The following is a 24,637-nucleotide window of genomic DNA, read 5'->3' as shown; positions in this document are numbered from 1 at the left end:
TATATTGATTTATTTTCTCTATATGCTTCAGAACCTTTTTCATACCTACTCAGGGCACTACCACTGTCACATGTCTGTTTCCGTGGTAACAGGCTACATTTTTCTATCATTCTAATACCCTCTATTTGTAATCATCATGCTTTCTGCAGGCAAACCCCACAAATACATCAGGGTGGGACAGATGTGCAGTCCCTGGGACTGCTTTTATAGTAGTAAATTTGAGATCTGACAGGTTTTGATCTATGTGGCCAGGCTGTTTGCTATCTGATATTAAGAAAAGGGGTCTTGTAATAGCATCAGGGCCATGGAAGCCAGCAGCAGTCCTAGCCTGAGTCTGGTCCTGACTCAGTCACAAACTGACAATAAGGCAAGTGGGCCATTTTCTTCTGATTCTTCATCTTCTAAATTAGGGAATACTTTGTACACTTTGTCTCTATTCAAGCCTAGGGTTCTGATGAAGATAAATGACACCATAACTAAAGCTAACATTTATTGAATATATATGAGCCATGCACTTTGCTAGATGCTTTACATATCTCATTTAGGTCTTAAACAATCCAGCAAAGTAGTTATTATTATGCTTATTTTATAGATGAAGAGATGGATTAAATTGCACAAAGCCACACAGCCTGTAAATATTTTCAGGTAAGCTGAAACTTCAGAAAGATTCATGTTTTTCTAGATGTGTTTTGAAAATTAAAAAATAAATGTATATACTTCCAATTTCTGGCTTCACGTGTCAAGCACTTGAAAGCCATCACTCCCATACTCACAATAAGAAAAAAACAGAGCAAACTTAAAATCACTTCTTAGATCCATCAGAGAACTGAGGTCACAAGGCAAACTGCTGTTCTGTAATATGGAGAGACAGACCGGTGGATATGGAGACTCATAGCAGACTGGGTGAAGAAGCCTGATGCTGAAGCCAGTATCAGTAAGAAGACTTTAAAACTGTAATTGACAAATTGCTAGATGCTCAGTGTGGACTAGCTCAAGGGCTAAAAATCCCCAGTGGGCCCAGCCTTAGGGGGTTCTCCACACGTTCATGCATTTTACCTTCAAGAGCGCTACCAGGTTCTCACAGTGAAGATGGGAGAAAAATTCTCTTGTCCTTCTAGTAAGGGGAGAGGAAAAGCAGCCATTTTGAAATATATCCAGACCTCTCTATTCTCTTTAACAAGGCCTGCCCTCAAGGAAAACTTTTATCAGAGCCTAACTGACTGGGGTTTTACCAGAGCTGAACTGACCTGGGGGATAGGAAATACCCAACTCAGGCACACTAAAAGATTGAGAATTAATCATAAGACTCATGAATGCTTCCATTCTACCCACACTTTATCACCACATTAACAGCACTCCTGTATAAGGGCATTACAGCTAAAAACACTGCCAGAGCTTTATTTACAATAGCCAGGACATGAAATCAACTTAAGTGTCCATCAACAGATGAATGGATAAAGAAGAGGTGGCACATATATACAATGGAATATTACTCAGCCATAAAAAGAAACTAAATTGAGTTATTTGTAGTGAGGTGGATGGACCTAGAGTCTGTCATACAGAGTGAAGTAAGTCAGAAAGAGAAAAACAAATACCGTATGCTAACACATATATATGGAATCCAAAAAAAGAAAAAAAAAGGTTCTGAAGGACCTAGGGGCAGGACTGGAATAAAGACGCAAATGTAGAGAGAATGGACTTGAGGACACGGGGAGGGGTAAGGGTAAGTTGGGATGAAGTGAGAGAGTGGCATGGACATATATACACTAACAAATGTAAAACAGATAGCTAGTGGGAAGCAGCCACATAGCACAGGGAGATTAGTTCAGTGATTTGTGACCACCTAGGGGGTGGGATAGGGAGGATGGGAGGGAAACGCAAGAGGGAGGAGATATGGGGACATATGTATATATATAGCTGATTCACTTTGTTATAAAGCAGAAACTAACACACCATTATAAAGCAATTATACTCCATTAAAGATGTTAAACAAACAAAAACAAACAAACAAAAACACTGCAAGTCTCAGACCCTACTTAAGAAGTTTCCAGGGACATCCAAAGACCACATGAAGAGACTAAGACAAGAACTATGGAGACAATTTTAGCCTCTGACACCACATTTACAGCAAACAGTAAACACAGCTTAACTCTTAGATGAGCATAAAACCTTACATTACTGGCCTACCTACCTCAGTTACTTTTACCCAGTATATCATGTCTAGTTTTCAGCCAAAAATTACAAGGCATATTAAAAGGCTAGAAATACAGTCTGGAGAGATAAACCAAGCATCAGAACCAGACTCAGAAGTGAAAGAGGAGATATTACAGCTGATACCTCAGAAACACAAAAGGATCTTAAGAGACTACAATTACGTGCCAACAATTTGGACAACCTAGAAGAAATGAATGAATTCCTAGAAACATACAATGTATTAAGACTGAATAATGATAAAATAGAAAATCTGAACAGACCGATTACTAGAAGGAAATTAAATCAGTAATCAAAAACCTCCCAACAAACAAAAGTCCAGGAACAGAAGGCTTAACTGGTGAATTCTACCAAACATTCAAAGATAATTGAATTAATAGCTATCCTTCTCAAACTCTTCCAAAAATTTGAAGAGGAAGGAACTCTCCCAAACTCATTTTACGAGGCAAGCATTACCCTGATATCCAAGTCACATGAGGATGCCATAAGAAAAAAAAAAACAAGACAATATTCCTTATGAACATAGATGCAAAAGTCCTCAACAAAATAATAGGAAACCAGTCAACAATACATTAAAAAGATCATATACACTATGATCAAGTGAGAATTATTCCAGGAATGCAAGGATGATTCAACATTTGCAAGTCAGTCAATGTGATATGCCACATTACCAAAATGAGCAATAAAAACCATATGATCATCTCAATAGATGAAGAAAAAAATTTTGACAAAATTCAACATCCATTCATGATAAAACTCTCAAAAAGTGTGTTACCTCAACTTAATAAAGGCCATATTAGCTGACAAGTTAGCTGACAAGTCCACAGCTAACTTCATACTCAATGGTGAAAAGCTGGAAGCTTTTCCTCTAAAATCAGGAAAAAGACAAGGATGCCCACTCTTGCTACTTTTATTCAACACAGTATTGGAAGTCCTAGCCACAGTAATTAGGCAAAATAAATAAATAAATAAAAGGCATCCAAATTGGAAAGGAAGAAGCAGCACTATCACTATTTGTACATGATATGATATTATATATAGAAAACCCTGAAGACTCCATCAAAAAACTCTTAGAGCTAATAAAGTTGCGGGATACAAAAATCAATACACAAAAATCACTTCTGTTTCTATACACAGAAATTTAGAAAACAATTCCATTTAAAATTGCACTAAAAAGAATAAAATACCTAAAAATAAGTTAAAACAAGGAGGTGGTGACTCACTCAGAAGGCTCAAATGGTGGTTAGCATTTTTCAGCAATAAAGTATTTTTTCATTTAAAAAAAACCCAAGGATGGCTTCCCTGGTGGCGCAGTGGTTGAGAGTCCGCCTGCCGATGCAGGGGACGTGGGTTCGTGCCCCGGCCCGGGAGGATCCCACATGCCGCAGAGTGGCTGGGCCCGTGAGCCATGGCCGCTGGGGCTGTGCATCTGGAGCCTGTGCTCCACAACGGGAGAGGCTGCAACAGTGAGAAGGCCGCATACCACAAAAATAAACAAACAAACCCAAGGAGGTGAAAGACCTGTATATTGAAAACTAAAAGACATTAATGAAAGAAAATGAAGACACAAATAAATGGAAAGAGATTCCATGCTCATGGATTGGAAGAATTAATATTGTTAAAATGTCCATACCGCCCAAAGAAATATAAGATTCAGTGCAATCCTTATCACAATTTCAATGGCATTTTTTCCACAGAAATAGGACAAGCAACCTCAAAATTTGTATGGAACCATAAAAGACTCCAAATAGCCAAAGCAATGTTGAGAAAGAAGAAAAAAGCTGGAGGCATCGTACTCCCTGATTTCAAACTATATTGCAAAATTATAGTAATTAAAACAGTATGGTATTGCATAACAATGGACACATAGCTCAATGGAACAGAATAGAGAGCCTAGAAATAAACCCACACATATGTGGTCAATTAATTTATGACAATGGAGCCAAGAATATGCAATGGGAAAAGGATAGTCTCTTCAATAAATAGTGTTGGTATAATTGAACAATCACATGCAAAAGAATAAAACCAGAGCACTATCTTACATCATACACAAAAATTAATTCAAAATGGATTAAAGACTTGAAAGTCTGAAACCATAAAACTCCTAGAAGAAAACATAGGTAGTAAGCTACTTGACATAAGTCTTGGTGACAATTTTTTGAATCTGACACCAAAAGAAAATGAAACAAAAGCAAAAATAAACAAGTGGGACTACATCAAACTAAAAAGCTGCTACACAGCAAAGGAAACCATCAACAAAATGAAAAGGCAGCCTATTGAATGGGAGAAAATATTTTCAAGTCATATATTTGATAAGGGCTAACATCCAAAATATATGAAGAACTCATCCAACTCAATGGCAAAATACCCAAACAACCCAATTTAAAAATGGGCAGGACATCTGAATAGACATTTTTTTCCAAAGACATCCAGATGGCCAAGCAGTGCATGAAAAGATGCTTTACATCATTTATCATCAGGGAAATGTAAATCAAAACCACAATGAAATACCACCTCACACTTGTTAGAATGGCTATTATCAAAAAGACAAGAAATAACAGGTGTTGGCGAGGATGTGGAGAAAAGGGAACATTTGTGCACTGTTGATGGGAATATAAATTGGTGCAGCCACCATGGAAAAGAGTATGGAGGTCCCTCAAGAGATTAAAAATAGAACTACCAATTAATCCAGCAATTCCACTCCTGGCTATTTATCTGAAGAAAAAGAAAACACTAACATATATATATATATATATATATATATATATATATATATATATATATATATACACACACACACACACACACACACCCATGTTCATTGGAGCATTACTGATGATAGCCAAGATGTGGAAACAACCTAAATGTCCATCAATAGATGAATGGATAAAGAAGATGTGGTATAACATACACAATGGAATATTACTCAGCCATAAAAAAGAATGGAATCTTGTCAGTTTCAACAACATAGATGGACCTTGAGGGCATTATTCTAAGTGAAATAAGTCAGACAGAGAAAGTCAAATACCATGTGTATGATCTCTCTTATATGCAGAATTTAAAAAGGTAGATAGATAAACAAACAAACAAACCAAGCTCATAGATACAGAGAACAGACTGGTGGCTGCCAGAGGTGAGGGTTGGGGGGTGGGAGAAATGGGTGAACTTTTTTAAAGTTTAAATACATTGAATTAAAAGATAAAAAGTTCGCTATCAAAAAAAACCCAACGCACTATAAAAGAATGCCTTTGATGGTAAAGAATTAGTGAGCTTGAAGATGTCAACAGAAACTTTATACATGAAATGCAAAGATTAAAAAAAAAGAATGAAAAAGATGGAACAGAATGTCCAAAGATTGTGGTACAATTACAAATGAGGTTATATACACGTAATGGGAATACCAGAAGAAGAAAGAGAGGAAGGAACAAAGGAAATATCTGAAGTAATATCAAATAAGAGTTTTCTAAAAGTAATGACAGACACCAAACTTCAGATACAGGAAGCTCAGAGAATATCAAGTAGGACAAATACCAAAAAGTTGACCCCTAGGCATATCATATTCAAACTGCAGAAAATCAAAGACAAAGAGACAATCTTTAAAGAAGCTAGAGGGGGGTAAAAGGATAAAAATTACATTGGTTTCTCTTCAGAAAACATTCAAGCAAGAAGAGGGTGCAGTGAAATATTTAAAGTGTTAAAAGAAAAAAACACCAAGCTAGGATTCTGTATCCAGCAAAATTATTCTTCAAAAATGAAGTTGAAATAAAGACTTTCTCAGACAAACAAAAATTGATTGAATTTGTTGCCAGGAGACCTGCCTTATAAAAAATGTTAAAAGAAGTTCTTCAGAAAAGGAAAATGATATAGGTCAGAAACTTGGATCTACATAAAGAAAGGACGAGCATTAGAGAAGGAATTCATGAAAGTAAAATCAAATCTTTTATTTTACTTATTCTTAATTGATTTAATAGATAATAGTTTACTTAAAATAATAATAGCAAAGATGTATTCAGTGATTATAGCTTATGGATAAGTAAAACAAATGACAGCAATGCTATAAGGGATGGGGGGAGGAATTGGGAATACTCTGCTATAAGGTACTTGCACTACCTCTGAAGTGGTATAATGTTATTTGAAAGCAAAGTTGAATAAGTCATAAATGTGTATTTCAAACTCTAGGGCAACCACTAAAAATTTTTAAAAGTATAACTGATATAAGAGAGGAAAGAAAATGGAATCATATAAAATGCTTGATTAAAACCAGAGAAGGCAGAAAGAGTGGAAGACAGAAAAAGAAACAAAGAAATGGACAATGAATAGAAAACAGTTACAAATATAGTAGATATTAATCCAACTATATCAATAATCACTTTAAATGTGAATGGTATAAATACACCAATTAAAAGACAGAAACTGCCAGAGTGGATAAAAAAGCAATAACCAACTATATGTTATCTGTAAGAAACACACTTTAAATATAAAGATAAAGGTAGATTAAAAGTAAAGGAATGGTGAAAGATATACCATGCTAACACTAATCAAAAGCAAGCTAATTTCAGACAAAGCTGACTTCAGAGGAAGGAAAATGATCAGGAAGGAAGAGAGGCATTATATAGTGATAGAGGTGTCAATTCTCCAAGACATAAGATCCTTTAATGTGTATGTGGCTAACAACAGCGTGTCACAAAATTGAGGCAAAATCTGATGAACCCACTATTATAGAGACTTCAACATCCCTGAATCAGTAATTGAAATATCCAGCAGGCATAAAATCAGTAAGGATATATTGAGCTGAATAGCACCATCAAGCAACTAGATCTAATTGACATTTATAAAATACTTCATCCAACAATAGCAGGATATACAGTCTTCTCAAGTTCACATGGAACATTCACTAAGATAAACATTATGTGTCATAAAACATACCTTAGCAAATTTAAAAGCATAGGTATCATACAAACTATATACTCACATTACAATGGAATTAAAATAGAAATCAATAACAGAAAGTAGCTGGAAAATCATATATATTACAACAGGAAAAAGATCTAAATGATTTTGGAAAATATTTAATCTAAGCTTCCACTTCAGGAAACTAGAAAAAGAAGAGCAAATTAAATTCATAGTAAGCCCAAGAGAAGAAACAATTAGAATCAGAGCAAATATAATTGAAATTGAAAACAGGAAAGCAATAGAAAAAAAATCAATGAAACGAAAAGCTGGTTCTTTGAAAAGATGAATAAAATTGATAAACCCTTACCCAGGCTAACCAAGAAAGGGAGTGAGAAGACACAGATTACTAATATCAGAAATAAAAGAAGGGCCATTACTACTGATCTCATGTACATTAAAAGGATAATAAAATAATATTATGAATAAAACAAATCTGCCCACAAATTTGATAACTTAGATGAAATTGGCTAATTATGTGAAAGATACAATCTATCAAAACTCATATAAGAAGAAATATATAATCTGTATATATAATATGTAAAGGATAACTTGTTTATATATTAAAGAAATTGACTATATAATCTGAATAGGCCTATAAAGAAATTGAATCAACAGTTAATAACCTTCTAAAATAGAAAGTACCAGGCCCAGATGGTTTCACTGGTGAATTTTACCAAACATTTAGGGAAGAAATTATACCAATTCTCTACAACCTCTTGCAGAAAACAGAAGCAGATGGAACACTTCCTCACTCATTCCATGAAACTAGCAGTACCCTAATGCCAAAGCCAAAGACATTATAAGAAAGGAAAACTACAGACCAACATCTCATTGAAAATAGTTGCAAAAACCCTCAACAAAATATTAGCAAGTCAAATTCAACAATGTTAAAAGAATTATACACCGCGACCAAGTGGAATTTATTCCTGGTGCACAAGGCTGATTCAATATTCAAAAATAAATTAACTTAATCCATCATAGAGCAACAGGCTTAAGAAGAAAAATCATATGATTGTATCAATAGATGCAGAAAAATCATTTGACAGAATCCAAGATCCATTCATGATAATAGCTCTCATCAAATTAGGAATAGAGGGGAAATTCATCAACTTGATAAAAAAATCAACAAAAATATCTATAGTTAATATCATACTTATGCTGAGAAACTAGATGACTTTGCCCTAAGACTGAGAACAAGGCAAGGATGTCCTCTCTCACCACTCTAATTCAACATCACACTGGAGCTCCTAGCTAAGGCAATAAGGTAAGACAAGAAAAGAAAAGGCATACAGATTGGGAAGAAAGAAATAAAACTGTCTTTGTTTGCAGATGACATGATTTTCTATGTGAAAAATACCAGAGCGTTGACCAAAAAGCTCCTGGAACTAATAAGCAAATATAATAAGGCTGTGAGATACAAGCCCAATATACAAAAGTCAATTATTTTCCTATACTAACAACGAATGACTGGAATTTGAAATTAAAAAAAAACACTTTAGCACCAAAAAAAGGAGAAATATTTATGCATAAATCAAACAGAATATGTACAAGATCTATATGAGGAAAACTCTGATGAAAGAAATAAAAGCCTAAATAAATGGAATGATATTCTGTGTTCATGGATAGGAAGACTCAGTATTGTTAAATGTCATTTCTTTTTAACTTGATCTATAGACTCAATGTAACCCCAAGTAAAACTCCCAGCAAGTTATTTTGTGGATACAAAAACCTCTGATTCTATATTTTATATGGAAAGGAAAAAGACTCACAATATTTAACACAATATTGAAGAATAAGAACAAAGTTGGAGGGCTAAAACTACCTGATTCAAAATTTAGCATAAAGCTATGGTAATCAAGATAGTGTGGTATTGGTGGAATAATAGACATATAGATTAATGGACCAGAATAGGGAGCCCAGAAATAGACCCAAACAAATATAGTCAACTGATTTTTGACAAAGGAGCAAAGGCAATCTAATGGAGAAAGAATAGTTTTTTCGACAAATGGTGTTGGAACAAGTGGACATGCCCATGCAAAAAAGAATCTAGACACTGTCCTTATAACTTCCACAAAAATAAACTCAAAATGGATCACAGAACTCAATGTAAAACAGAAAACTCTAAAATTCCTAGAAGGCCCCCGGGCTCCCAGCATCTGAGCAGGTGGACCCCGGCTCTTCACAATCAGCTCCCGGCCAGGGCTTGCCCTGTGCTCTGGTCCCTTGCCCCGTAGCCCCCCAGCTCCTGGGGCCGCTGCTGTGGCCTGCACGCCTCCGTTGGTGATAGACCCATGGAGGAAAGAGGGGAACTCAGCCTGACCGGCGCCAAACAGAACACCAGAGTGTGGCTGGTGAAGGTTCCTAAATATTTGTCACAGCATTGGGCTAAAGGTCCTGGAAGAGGTGAAGTTGGGAAACTGTGGATTGCCAAAAATCAAGGAAGGATGGAGGTGTCATTTACTTTGAATGAGGCCCTTGCAAATATTCATGATATTGGCGGAAAATCAGCTTCAGGCAGTGCTCCTAGAGTACATATATTTGTCTTGCAAAGTGTTGGGGGACAGGCATTAACAGTGTCTAATAAGAGCTCATCGGATAAGCTTTCACTGGAAGGAATAGTGGTACAAAGAGTTGAATGTTGACCCACTGCCAGTGAAAAGTACATGAGATTAAAGAGATTACAAATAGAAGAATCTTCCAAACCTGTAAGGCTATTACAGCAACTGAACAAAGCTGTGACAACCAATTACAAACCTGTTGTTAATCATCAGTACAATATTGAATATGAAAGGAAAAAGAAAGATGGAAAACGAGCTCGAGCTGATAACACATTTTAGACATGCTGTTTTCAGCTTTTGAGAAACATCAATATTATAATCTTAAGGACTTGGTGGACATCACAAAACAGCCTGTGTCGTACCTGAAGGAAATCTTAAAAGAAATTGGTATTCAAAATGTAAAAGGGCTCCACAAAAACACATGAGAGCTGAAGCCAGAGTACAGACATTATCAAGGAGGAGAAAAGAATGATTAAGCACATTCAAAGCCTGCCTGCTAACAGAACAACTAAAGTGTGATGAGATAAGCAAATGGCCTTGATACGTGAATCCTTGAGCACCATCTGTTACAGGGGGAAAATGAATGGTACTTTAATTTCTCTAGGTAAATTTTTAAAACAATACTTCTTTTTCTTTTTAACAGTTGAAATGAAATTTTATTATTTTTTAAATTAAATTTTATTTTTTTTATACAGCAGGTTCTTATTAGTCATCCATTTTATACACCTCAGTGTATACACGTCAAACCCAATCTCCCAATTCATCAACTGCCACCCTCACCCCATGCTGCTTTCCCCCCTTGGTGTCCATATGTTTTTTCTCTACTACTGTGTCTCAATTTCTGCTCTGGAAACCGGTTCATCTGTACCATTTTCTAGGTTCCACATATATGCGTTAATATACGATATTTGTTTTTCTCTTTCTGACTTACTTCACTCTGTATGAGAGTCTCTAGATGCATCCATGTCTCTACAAATGACCCAGTTTCGTTCCTTTGTATGGCTGAGTAATATTCCATTGTATATATGTACCACATCTTCTTTATCCATTCATCTGTCGATGGGCATTTAGGTTGCTTCCACGACCTGGCTATTGTAAATAGTGCTGCAATGAACATTGGGGTGCATGTACCTTTTTGAATTATGGTTTTCTCTGGGTATATGCCCAGTAGTGGGATTGCTGGGGCGTATGACAGTTCTATTATTAGTTTTTTAAGGAACCTCCATACTGTTCTCCATAGTGGCTGTATCAGTTTACATTCCGACCAACAGTGCAAGAGGGCTCTCTTTTCTCCACACCCTCTGCAGCATTTGTTCTTTGTAGATTTTCTGATGATGCCCATTCTAACTGGTGTGAGGTGATACCTCATTGTAGTTTTGATTTGCATTTCTCTAATAATTAGTGATGTTGAGCAGCTTTTCATGTGCTTCTTGGCCATCTGTATGTCTTCTTTGGAGAAATGTCTATTCAGGTCTTCTGCCCATTTTTGGATTGGGTTGTTTGTTTTTTTTAATACTGAGCGGCAGGAGCTGATTATATATCCTGGAGATTAAATCCTTTATCCAATGATTCATTTGCAAATATTTTCTCCCATTCTGAGAGTTGTCTTTTCATCTTGTTTATGGTTTCCTTTGCTGTGCAAAAGCTTTTAAGTTTCATTAGGTCCCATTTGTTTATTTTTGTTTTTACTTCCATTACTCTAGGAGGTGGATCAAAAAATATCTTACTGTGATTTATGTCAAAGAGTGTTCTTCCTATGTTTTCCTCTAAGAGTTTTATAGTGCCCGGACTTACATTTAAGTCTCTAATCCATTTTGAGTTTATTTTTGTGTATGGTGTTAGGGAGTGTTCTAATTTCATTCTTTTACATGTAGCTGTCCAGTTTTCCCAGCACCACTTATTGAAGAGACTGTCTTTTCTCCATTGTATATCCTTGCCTCCTTTGTCATAGATTAGTTGACCACAGGTGCGTGGGTTTATCTCTGGGCTTTCTATCTTGTTCCATTGATCTATATTTCTGTTTTTGTGCCAGTACCATATTGTCTTGTTTGCTGTAGTTTTGTAGTATGCTCTGAAGCCAGGGAGTCTGATTCCTCCAGCTCCGTTATTTTCCTTCAGGACTGCTTTGGCTATTTGGGGTCTTCTGTTTCTCCATACAAATTTTAAGATTTTTTGTTCTAGTTCTATAAAAACTGCCATTGGTAATTTGATAGGGATTGCATTGAATCTGTATATTGCTCTGGGTAGTATAGTCATTTTCACAATATTTATTCTTCCAGTAGAGGAACATGGTATATCTCTCCATCTGTTTGTATCATCTTTAATTTCTTTCATCAGTGTGTTATAGTTTTCTGCATACAGGTCTTTTGTCTCCTTAGGTAGGTTTATTCCTAGGTATTTTATTTTTTTATTGCAATGGTAAATGGGAGAGTTTCCTTAATTTCTCTTGCAGATGTTTCATCATTAGTGTATAGGAATGCAAGAGATTTCTGTGCATTAATTTTGTATCCTGCAACTTTATCAAATTCATTGATTACCTCTAGTAGTTTTCTGGTGGCATCTTTAAGATTCTCTATGTATAGTATCATGTCATCTGCAAACAGCGACAGTTTTACTTCTTCTTTTCCAGTTTGTATTCCTTTCCTTTCTTTCTCTTCTCTGATTGCCGTGGATAGGACTTCCAAAACTATGTTGAATAATAGTGGTGAGAGTTGATGTCCTTGTCTTGTTCCTGATCTTAGAGGAAATGCTTTCAGTTTTTCACCATTGAGAATGATGTTTGCTGTGGGTTTGTCATATATGGCCTTTATTATGCTGAGGTAGGTTCCCTCTATGCCCACTTTCTGGAGTTTTTATCATAAATGGGTGTTGAATTTTGTCAAAAGCTTTTTCTGCATCTATTGAGATGATCATATGGTTTTTCTCCTTCAGTTTGTTAATATGGTGTATCACACTGATTGATTTGCATATATTGAAGAATCCTTGCATCTCTGAGATAAATCCCACTTGATCTTGGTGTATGATCCTTTTAATGTGTTGTTGGTTTCTGTTTGCTAGTATTTTGTTGAGGATTTTTGTATCTATATTCATCAGTGATATTGGTCTGTAATTTTCTTTTTTTGTAGTATCTCTGTCTGCTTTTGGTATCAGCGTGATGGTGGTCTCACAGAATGAGTTTGGGAGTTTTCCTTCCTCTGCAAATTTTTGGAAGAGTTTGAGAAGGATGGGTGTTAGCTCTTCTCTAAATGTTTTTTTTCCTTAATAGATTTATTTATTTTTACCTGCGTTGGGTCTTCATTTCTGCTTGCGGGCTTTCTCTAGTTGAGGCAAGCGGGAGCTGCTCTTCACTGTAGTGTGAGGGCTTCTCATTGGGGTGGCTTCTCTTGTTGCGGAGCACAGGCTCTAGGCACGTGGGCTTCAGTAGTTGTGGCACACGGGCTCAGTAGTTGTGGCTTGTGTGCTGTAGAGCACAGGCTCACTAGTTGTTGTGGTGCACGGGCTAAGTTGCTCCGCGGCATGTGGGATCTTCCTGAACCAGGGCTCGAACCCGTGTCTCCTTCTTTAGCAGGCAGATTCTTAACCACTGCGCCACCAGGGAAGTCCCAAAGATTGCATCTCTTCTCTAAATGTTTGATAGAATTCACCTGTGAAACCTCTGGTCCTGGAGTTTTGTTTGTTGGAAGATTTTTTTTTTTTTTTTTTTTGCGGTACATGGGCCTCTCACTGTTGTGGCCTCTCCTGATGTGGAGCACAGGCTCTGGATGCGCAGGCTCAGTAGCCATGGCTCATGGGCCCAGCTGCTCCATGGCATGCAGGATCCTCCCAGAGCGGGGCACGAACCTGTGTCCCCTGCATCGGCAGGCGGACACTCAACCACTGCGCCACCAGGGAAGACCTTGTTTGAAGATTTTTAATCACAGTTTCAATTTCATTACTTGTGATTGGTCTGTTCATATTTTCTATTTCTTCCTGATTCAGTCTTGGAAGGTTATGCCTTTCTAAGAATTTGTCCATTTCTTCCAGGTTGTCCATTTTATCAGCATAGAGTTGCTTGTAGTAGTCTCTTAGGGTGCTTTGTATTTCTGCGGTGTCTGTTTTAACTTGTCCTTTTTCATTTCTAATTTTATTAAAACAGTAATTCTTGTATAGTTGTTTAAGTGATTTTTGAGGAAAAAGAACACATTTATTTATAGACTTAACTTGTATTAAACCAGATTACTCATGATGGGCTTAGGGGTTGGGGTTGAAGAAGGTTTTTCTTTTTAAATATTAACTTTTAAAATGTAAAATTAGGAAATGGGGCTTCCCTGGTGCTGCAGTGGTTGAGAGTCCGCCTGCCGATGCAGGGGACACGGGTTCGTGCCCCGGTCCGGGAAGATTCCACATGCCGTGGAGCGGCTAGGCCCGTGAGCCATGACTACTGAGCCTGTGTGTCCGAAGCCTTTGCTCCACAATGGGAGAGGCTACAACAGTGAGAGGCCCGAGTACCGCAAAAAAAAAAAAAAAAAAATTAGGAAATGTTTTCTAAATGAGGACTCCCTGTCCTTTTTCTCTCTGAGGAATTGAGGTAATACAGATTCAAAGTGAATGGCATAGCAGGAAAAAAGTAGTCAACTACAGAAACTCTCAAAAGGAATGAAAAAGCCAAAGTTCCTTATTCTGAAACAAAACACAAAACAAAACAAAAAACCTCCTAGAAAATAACATATGAAAAAAATCTACCTGACCTTGGGTTTGGCAGTAGATTTTCAGGTAAAGCTCCCAAAGCACAATCCATGAAAGAAAAAAATTGTTAATCCTGGACTTCATTAAAATTAAACAATTCTGCTCTGAGAAAGATACTGTTAAGTAAATGAAAACACAAGCCACAGACTGGGAGAGATTATTTGCAAAACACATATCTGGTAAAGGACTGGTATCCAGTATATAAAAAGAAGACTTAAAACTCAACAATCAGAAAACGAATAATCCAATTAAGAAATGGGCAAAAGATTGAAACAGACACCTCACCAAAGAAGATATATAGATTAAAAATAAGCATATGATGCTCAACATCATATGTCATTAGGGAAATGCAAATTAAGCATGAGCTAGCACTACACACCTACTAGAATCGCTAAAATCCAAAATACTGACAACACTAATTGCTGGCAAGGATGCAGGGCAACAGGAACTCTCATTCATTGTGGGTGGGAATGCAAAATAGTATAGGCACATTGAAAGAAAGTTTGGCAGTTTCTTACAAAGCTAAAAATAGTCTAACCATACAATCCAGTAATCATACTCCTAGGTTTGCCCAAATTTGTTGAAAACTTATATTCAAACAAAAACCTGCATATGAATGTTTATAGCAGCTTTATTCATGATTGCCAAAAATGGGAAGCAATTAAAATATCATTCAATAGGTGAATGGATAGGGGCTTCTCCGGTGGCGCAGTGGTTGAGAATCTGCCTGCCAATGCAGGGGACACGGGTTCGAGCCCTGGTCTGGGAGGATCCCACATGTCGTGGAGCAACTAGGCCCATGAGCCACAGCTACTGAGCGTGCGCGTCTGGAGCCTGTGCTCCGCAACGGGGGGGCCGCGACAGTGAGAGGCCCGCGCACCGCGATGAAGAGTGGCCCACGCTCGCCATGACTGGAGAAAGCCCTCGCACAGAAACGAAGACCCAACACAGCCAAAAATAAATATATAAATTTAATAAAAAGAAAAAAATAGGTGAATGGATAAACAAACTGGTCCATCGTACAATGGAATATTATTCAGCAGTCAAAAGAAATAAGCTATCAAACCACACAAAGACATGGAGGAACTTTAAATGCATATTGCTAAGTAAAAGAGGCCAGTCTGTGAAGGCTACATACTGCATGATTCCAACTGTGTGACATTCTGGAAAAGGCAAAACTGTGGAGACAGTAAAAAGATAAGTGGTTGCAAAGGGTTGGGGGAGAGAGAGTATATGGGGACTATTTCTGCTCAATTTTCCTATAAACCTAAAACTGCTCTAAAACATAGTCTATTAACTATGAAAATAAATTTATAAAACATCCACTAGTTTAAAAGCAACACCAAACTGCATATAGTTCAACATAGACCTCTAAGCCCTGGCTCTATATGCACTATGCCCCCTCCCTACCCTCTTCCATACACCTCTTGCCTCTGTACCTTCCTTCATGCCATACCCTCTGCCTGAAGTGCCCTTCTTCAGTCCATCTTTTTCTCAGTGCCTACTCATTCTTTAAGACTCAGCTCAGGCCACAATTCCTTTGTGTTCCCCTAATAAACTATTGCACCCATCAAATTATAATTTTCTGATTATGTGATTGTTCAATTTACTAAGTTTTTAACTCCTTGAGGGCAAGGGCTATGCCTTATTCATCTCTGTATCTCCAGCACGTAAAGCATATCTTTTATAGTAAGTGCTCAGTACAATGTTTGTTGAATGAATAAATGAACAACTGAAGGAAGTGGACAAAGATTCTTCTGACTCCAAGTTCATTGTACTTTCTACTGAATCACAGTCATGCTAAGAATACCAATAACAGCATCAAAAATTGCCAGTCAATTTACAGAGTTGTTTTGCAGACTAAATAAGTGAAAGTGATGTGCTCATAGTAGGTACTCAATAAACGTTAATTTAATTTGTTCTTTCGTTATATAGGTAGTAGGCTCCCCACTTTCATGCTTCCCTCCCTTTATATAGAGAGCTACACCAGAGAACTGGACATGGCCAAGATTTCTACAGTGATAAGCAATAAGGAGGAAAGTAAGGACAATGGCTGGCAGATGAGGATTGGTAATTTTTATTAAGAAAAAAAAAAAGATAAACAACCTTCAACATACTCTGTATCTTCAAATCTTATAACCTTAAGAGCTTACTTCATGTTCTATCTCACGCCATAAGAATTGTAAACAGAGAGAATGCACAAATACATGTGGCAAGTTCAATACATTTGAAGAAGATGGAAGCCATTAGCTTCAAAGAAGAGTGAGAATTTTGAATGAGCACCACATGGAATGCCCATGTTCAGAGCCCAGATTACAGTTCCAACATCTGCTCTAAGCATGACAAAAAGCCAAGAAAAGGTAGGGCTGTGCAAATTGATTCCCACCCCACCCCATCACATCCCAATCTCTAAAGTATTTCCGATGTGAGAAGGCTTGCATTCTTCATCCAAGGATTTCCTCTCTAGCCTTTGCAGCAGAGGCTCATGCTTGAGGCCTCAGGCTCCACAAAGCAATTGACTCCATGAGTTAAGTTATGATCAGCTGTGAAACTTTTCTGGCTCAGTTCTGGTTTGGTTTGGGAAAGACTCAAAAATATTGTCAAGAATATCAAAATATTACTGTGGTTCAGGCAACACTAAAACAGTCACACTAACTGCTGACATTTTAGACGCCTAATGGTCTCTCAAAGTTCCATGAAGTATAGATTCCTTCATGTCGCCAGAGATGTTCCCAAAGTGACAAATGTATGTTTTTGGTAAAGAAATATTTTGCGACATCAAGTCTTTGTCACTTTCATGGTTAGGATGAAAATGCCAGGTCCAAGAGCAGCAGTCTGTGAGGAGGATTGTAAAGATAAATGGAATGGACTGTGTCGTCTAGTGCAGTGTTTTTACACTACGTTCCAGACAGTACCAGGGTCCGGTGTGATATTAACAGATGTCCTCAGGAAAAGGATGCTTTGATCAAAAAGAGTTTGGGAAAAAATAGGGTTAAGGAACAATAAACAGATTTCTTCACTGAAGACTTCTCAAATCTTTTAATACACGAATGAGAAATGTGACTCTCCAGAATGCAATATGAAATGCAGCATTTCCCAAACCTATTTGGCCAGAGAACGTTTTTCGAAAAAGACCTATCTATCTCTTGTTGAATTAATGTTCTGGATTATACTGTTTGGTAAATACTAAAATTGTGGAAAGAGCTTGAGCTTTGTTATTCTTTCATAACTGGGCTGGAATTCTAGTTCTAACATTCAATGCCTGTGTGATCTTGGGCAAGTTACTTCACTTCTTTGAATTTTTTCATTTATGAAAACTGGGACAATTATATCTACCTCAAAAGAAATGTCAGGAGGATTAAGTGAGATAATGCACAGTACTTAGCACAATGCCTGGAATGTATAGGTACTCAAGAAATAGCAGCTATAATCATCACATTCATTTCTCATCACCATTATTATCAAGCCACATCTGTGCCTGACAGGCGTACCAAACAGCTTCAAAATAGGTCGGGCCTGAGGACACAAATGGCTATATTTCTGACTGCTTTGGGAACTGAGTGTAAGAAGAGAACTGGACTAGTTGCCTGGAGATATAGCTCCATGACTTATTTGCTGTCTGACATTGGGCAAAGCACTTCACCTGTTTGCATTTCTCTCTCCTTCTGCCAAATATAGGAATGGACTAGGTGACCTCTTACTCTAAAATTCTGTGAACCTCAGCTCTAAAATGCTGTATAAGAGATTTATAAATTTATTGTTGAAGAAATCTGTGATACAGGTTAAATCCAATTATAAAGTATGGTCCTGTATAACAAAGCTATTTTTATGATCCAGCAGATGGCTGGCAGAAACAGTGCTTTGCCAATCTGGTTACAATGAACTCTGTATAGTGAATAATTCTAACAATTGCTTTCTCTGATCCTTGACCCCATAATCGTCATGCTCTAACATTGCTCTAATCAACTAAAGAACTTGATTATGTGTTGTTTTCTTTGTAGATACAGAGAGGGGAGCCGAGTTAAGCTAAGCTATAGAATTTCTAGCTGAGACGTTTATGTCCAATTTCATTATTTTAGAGCCGAGGAAACAGGACAGGAGAGGTTAAGTAACTTGTCAGGGGTCACACAGCCAGTAAGTAGCAGAGCTTTGAATGGGTGTTTGGACTAAATGATTCATCATCTAAGAACTTAGACATATCACTGCAAACTCTCATTCAGACCATATATTAAAATGTTAAATGAAACCAGAAATAGCTATTATAGAAACTCTACTGTTTATGCTTCCCAACCAAGTAAGATGTGTGCTTGTCATTACCCTTTATCCCTGCATTCAAGCCCTCTTCATAGGATGGCCCCTCTAATTGCATGGTGCATGGTGACACAACTTAAAGCATGATAACCTTTGCTGCAGAGCTTCAATTAAAGTTTTTTTAATGTCTAAATACATTACACCCTTAGTTACCTTTGGATACATGCACAGTTCCTTCCACAAAGGCCTCTATTAGTCAAGTATGTCTTTTTCATTTTGAAACCACATGGCTGAAAAAAAATTTTTAAACTAGGTTAACAGAGAAATCTTACTATGAATAGCAAAGGTTAGCCTTCAGGCTCTTGCTTTTCTCTACTTATATACTCTCTCATGAGTATATTTATTTCCAGGGCTTCAACACTTATGGAGAATCATACTTCCTAAATCACAGCCCATGTCTCCAACTACCATTGTGACATTGCCTCTTGAACACATTCCTGTTTCTTGGAACTCACATGCTTCAGATTGAACTCATCTTCTAAGTTAGTGGTTCTCAAATCTGGCTGTACATTGAAATCACCTGGGAAACTTCAAAAACTCTCAATGCCTGGACCCCACCCCTAGAGATTCTGATGCAACTGGTTTGGAGCTGGACACGGACATGAGAATTTTGAAAAGCGCCTGGGGTGATTCTAATGTGTGGCCAAGCTTGAGAATCAGTGCTCTAGGTAAAGCCTTGAGTGCCATTTCCTTCATTTCTGTTAACGGTAGCACCATTCTCCTCTTCACTTGGGCTTGAAATCTGGGGCATTCAACCTTCAGCTCTGGGGATAAATGAGATAGAAACAGAATCAAATTTTTGAAAGTGTGAGGTGCTAAGAAAATGCAAGAAATTGTTGTATGCAGTATGCACATGAATCATATGGATTGCTTTAGCAGTTGAGATGTGTTAACTCATTAAACATGTTAAAGGTTATACTGACAATTTATCATCCTAACCTTTTCGTTTGGCAAAGCAGAGGAATGAGAGAGAATCTGATCTGGTGGCATGACATAAATCATCAGAGCTATCCTATCCTCCTGTGGGCAGGTCAACCTCATCAATGGGCCCAGATGGCTGGTGCCATGTGCTATCCCCAGAAGTAATTTTGTCAGCGTTGCTAAGGGTGGGCGGGTGGTCCTCTGGTTCCCTTTCACTGGGGAGGAGTGCAGCCATGACAGCTGACCAGCCAAACCACACATAGCAGTTACATTGAGAACCACATGTATGCAACATGGCTCTTGACTGTGTCCCAGAATAGTCCGAGATGGCTAGATGCTGTCCTGCTGTGCATATACTGTCCCTTTAATCAGAGACAAGGCTCAACCTGAGTCACATTGGATTCTTCTTATAACAGGACAAACTGGGAACTTCCAATGCTCAGTTTGTGTACACTCTCTGGTCATTTACATTAGTACCTGCCCTAGGATGGAAGTGCTGCTCAATACTTTAATTTAGGAAGAGCCAATTCAATTTTATTTTTTTCCCAAAAAGGGTATACCTATCTGGCTTCACCTGAGGTTATCCTTCAACATGGAAAATGTGAGCTTGCTTTTCTATTTTCAGTATTGCCACCCCAATTGTGCATGCCATGTTCTACACATTGTATTCTGCAGAACTTTATTCCAGGAAATACATTTTCCTTTGCAGGGATATTGGATACATTATTGTAAGCCACAGAATTGCATTCAAGCTCCAGCTCCACCACTTACTAAGTGCTGTAATGACACAGAGAAAATTGCTTCATCCCTCTGAGTGCACCCTCATTTGTAAAATGGGGATACTACTACTTACCTTAGAGAGTTTTAAGGATTATAAAAGATAACATAAATAACATGTACAAGACATTCTTTAGGCACACAATAAATATAAGTTCGTTGCAAAATTTCATAAGCATATAAATTTAATTCATCCCCAAACCAAGAAAACAGAAAGCTCAAATAACCAAGACTTTAATCTAAAAAAATTAGTGTTCAGAGTGAAAATCCTAAGGCACAGCAACATTATGAAATGGTGTTGAAGGATTCAGCTTCCTGTAGAAAGTTCTTTTCTTTTCAGTTAATTCTTTCAATTATATTCAACTCATAAATGTTGTTTGAACACAAGATGTTTAACACTATATTTGTACTACATGAAACAGACAATATAAGACCTGGCCACCTTGGTGATCTCTCAAATTTGTCTTATCTTTTCGATCAACTATCTTGGGTTTTCTATCTATAGAATCATATCTGTAAAAATAATGATAGCTTGTATAATTGCTCAATAGTTAACACTTCTTATTTCAGTTTCTTGCCTCATTGCATTGGCTACCACTTCAAGAATAATGTTGAAGGGAATTCCCTGGCGGTCCAGTGGTTAGGATTCCATGCTTCTACTGCAGGGGGCCCGGGTGCAATCCCTAGTTGGGGAACTAAGATTCCAAAGCTGTGTGGTGTGGCCAAATACATAAATAAATTAATTTTAAAAAGAGAATTAAAAAAAAGAATAATTTGAACATCAGAAGTTATAATGAGCATCTTTGATTTGATTTGATTTTGGCAGGAAAGTCTCTAATATATTTGCCAGTAAGTACTATGCTATTTCTTATAAAGCACAAGAAATTCTTTATCATATTAAATAATACCCCTTTATTTTATTTTATTCCTAGTTTACTAAGAATTATCAGAAAACGGTGTTAAATTTTTATCAAATCTATCTGAACTGATCATATAACATATCCTTTGAGCCAATGATGTAATGTGATATTAAGAGATTTCCTATTATTGAACCATCTTTGCTTTCCTAAGACAAACCCTACTTGGTCATGACATGTTATACTTTAAATATTTTGCAGGGTTTGACTTGGTAGTAGTTTATTTAGGATTTTTTTATGTGAGACAACTTTAGTTTTCTGTTTGGTGCTGCTTTTTGGAAGGGTTTGTTATCAAGGTTATACCAATTTCATTAACTGTATTGAGAAGTATTCCTTCTCTTTGTTTACTTTGCAGGTTTATAGAGCAAGGGAAGTATCAGTGCTATAATATCTTGATTTGGGCCTAACTCCTTTTATTCCCTAAGATGTCATTGGGTGGTTTTTCTCCGTGGTGGAAAAAAATGTACAATAGCTTTCATTTAAAACATTTACAGCTACTCCTGGTTTGTAGCACTTGCTGAGGGACAACTGATATATAGTCTCAGTTTTTTTGTAACAGCTTACCCAACACACTAATTTAGAAAAAAGTCTATTGATCTCTTCTTACCTGTTTTCTGTGTATTTTCATTTCAGGTACCAATGTCATTGCCTTTAGAGGGAAAGATGAGAGATATGTGGAAGGAAGAAGGAGATGGATTGGCTCAAGGAGCATGAGAAATGAAGTCTGGGAGGTTTTCTCTGGGAAGGTTTGCTTTATGGTAGAGATGAGCTTAAATTGATCTTTGGAGGAGGGCTAGTTGCCAGCAAAGATGACTAATTGAGGAGTTGGAGAAATAAATATAATTTCAGTATGTATCACCATCAATTCATATTTGCAGAATAATTGGCACGCCTTCACTTTTTAACACACAACTGTAACTGAAACACACTTTTTTTTGGAAAGGATTCTATTCTTATTTTTTGTAAAAAACATCTTTATTGGAGTATAACTGCTTTACAATGGTGTGTTACTTTGTTTTATAACAAAGTGAATCATTTATACATATACATATGTCCCCACATCTCTCACGTCTTGCATCTCCCTCCCTCCCACTTTCCCTATTCCACTCCTCTAGGTGATCACAAACCACCAAGCTGATCTCCCTGTGCTATGCGGCTGCTTCCCACTAGCTATCTATTTTACATTTGGTAGTATATATAAGTCCATGCCACTCTCTCACTTTGTCCCAGCTTTCCCTTCCCCCAGCCGTATCCATAAGTCCATTCTCTAGTAGGTCTGCATCTTTATTTCCACCTTGCCCCTAGGTTCTTCATAACCATTTTTTTCCTTCTTTTTTTTAGATTCCATATATATGTGTCAACATATGGTATTTACTTTTCTCTTTCTGACTTACTTCACTCTGTATGACAGACTCTAGGTCCATCCACCTCACTACAAATAACTCAATTTTGTTTCCTTTTATGGCTGAGTAATATTCCATTGTATATATGTGCCACATCTTCTTTATCCATTCATCTGTTGATGGACACTTAGGTTGCTTCCATGTCCTGGCTATGGTAAATAGAGCTGCAGTGAACATTGTGGTACATGACTCTTTTTGAATTATGATTTTCTCTGGGTATATGTCCAGTAGTGGGATTGCTGGGGAGTATGGTAGTTCTATTTTTAGTTTTTTAAGGAAACTCCATACTGTTCTCCGTAGTGGCTGTATCAATTTACATTCCCACCAACAGTGCAAGAGGGTTCCCTTTTCTCCACACCCTCTCCAGCATTTACTGTTTGTAGATTTTTTGATTATGGTCATTCTGACCAGTGTGAGATGATATCTCATTGTAGTTTTGATTTGCATTTCTCTGATGATTAATGATGTTGAGCATTCTTTCATGTGCTTCTTGGCAAGCTGTATATTTTCTTTGGAGAAACGTCTATTTAGGTCTTCTGCCCATTTTTTGATTGGGTTCTTTGTTTTTTTGATATTGAGCTGCATGAGCTGCTTATAAATTTGGGAGATTAATCCTTTGTCAGCTGCTTCATTTGCAAATATTTTCTTCCATTCAGAGGGTTGTCTTTTCGTCTTCTTTATGGTTTCCTTTGCTGTGCAAAAGCTTTGAAGTTTCATTAGGTCCCATTTGTTTATTTTTGTTTTTATTTCCATTTCTCTAGGAGGTGGGTCAAAAAGGATCTTGCTGTGATTTCTGTCAGAGTGTTCTGCCTATGTTTTTCTCTAAGAGTTTGATAGTGTCTGGCCTTATATTTAGGTCTTTAATCCATTCTGAGTTTATTTTTGTGTATGGTGTTAGGGAGTTTTATAATTTCATTCTTTTACATGTAGCTGTCCAGTTTTCCCAGCACCACGTATTGAAGTGGCTGTCTTTTCTCCACTGTATATTCCTGCATCCTTTATCAAAGATAAGGTGACCATATGTGCGTTGGTTTATCTCCGAGCTTTCTATCCTGTTCCATTGATATATATTTTGGTTTTTGTACCATACTGTCTTGATAACTGTAGCTTTGTAGTATAGTCTGAAGTCAGGAAGCCTGATTCCTACAGCTCCGTTTTTCTTTCTGAACATTGCTTTGGCTATTCGGGGTCTTTTGTGTTTCCATACAAGTTGTGAGATTTTCTAGTTGTACTTCTGTGAAACATGCCAGTGGTAGTTTGATAGGGATTGCATTGAATCTGTAGATTGCTTTGGGTAGTAGAGTCATTTTCACAATGTTGATTCTTCCAATCCAAGAAAATGGTATATCTCTCCATCTATTTGTATCATCTTTAATTTCTTTAATCAGTGTGTTATAATTTTCTGCATACAGGTCTTTTGTCTCCTTAGGTAGGTTTATTCCTAGGTATTTTATTCTTTTTGTTGCAATGGTAAATGGGAGTGTTTTCTTAAATTCACTTTCAGATTTTTCATCATTAGTGCATAGGAATGCAAGAGATTTCTGTGCATTACTTTTGTATCCCGCTACTTAACAAAATTCATTGATTAGCTCTAGTAGTTTTCTGGTGGCATCTTTAGGATTCTCTATGAATAGTATCATGTCATCTGCAAACAGTGACAGCTTTACTTCTTCTTTTCCGATTTGGATTCTTTTATTTCCTTTTCTTCTCTGATTGCTGTGGCTAAAACTTCCAGAACTATGTTGAATAAGAGTGGTGAGAGTGGGCAACCTTGTCTTGTCCTGATCTTAGTGGAAATGGTTTCAGTTTTTCACCATTGAGCATGATGTTGGCTGTGGGTTTGTCATATATGGCCTTTATT

The 24,637-nt window shown here is 37.2% G+C and overlaps 1 protein-coding gene and 1 pseudogene across 9 annotated transcripts in view; one reads left to right on the top strand and one right to left on the bottom strand.

Annotated features, from left to right (window-relative positions):
* Positions 1 to 24,637, bottom strand: part of EDA (ectodysplasin A) — a gene marked incomplete at both ends in the record, with an annotated part of 370,306 nt that overhangs the window by 16,277 nt on the left and 329,392 nt on the right. The window lies entirely within an intron of this gene.
* Positions 9,456 to 10,198, top strand: LOC309839675 (general transcription factor IIF subunit 2-like; annotated as a pseudogene). Its single transcript has one exon. The product of its transcript is annotated as a general transcription factor IIF subunit 2-like (transcript).

Source organism: Grampus griseus, assembly GCF_964374135.1.
Source record: "Grampus griseus genome assembly, chromosome: X".
Lineage (NCBI taxonomy): Eukaryota > Metazoa > Chordata > Mammalia > Artiodactyla > Delphinidae > Grampus > Grampus griseus.
The sequence above is the reverse complement of the archived record's forward strand: the minus strand, read 5'-3'. Positions and strand labels throughout refer to the sequence as shown.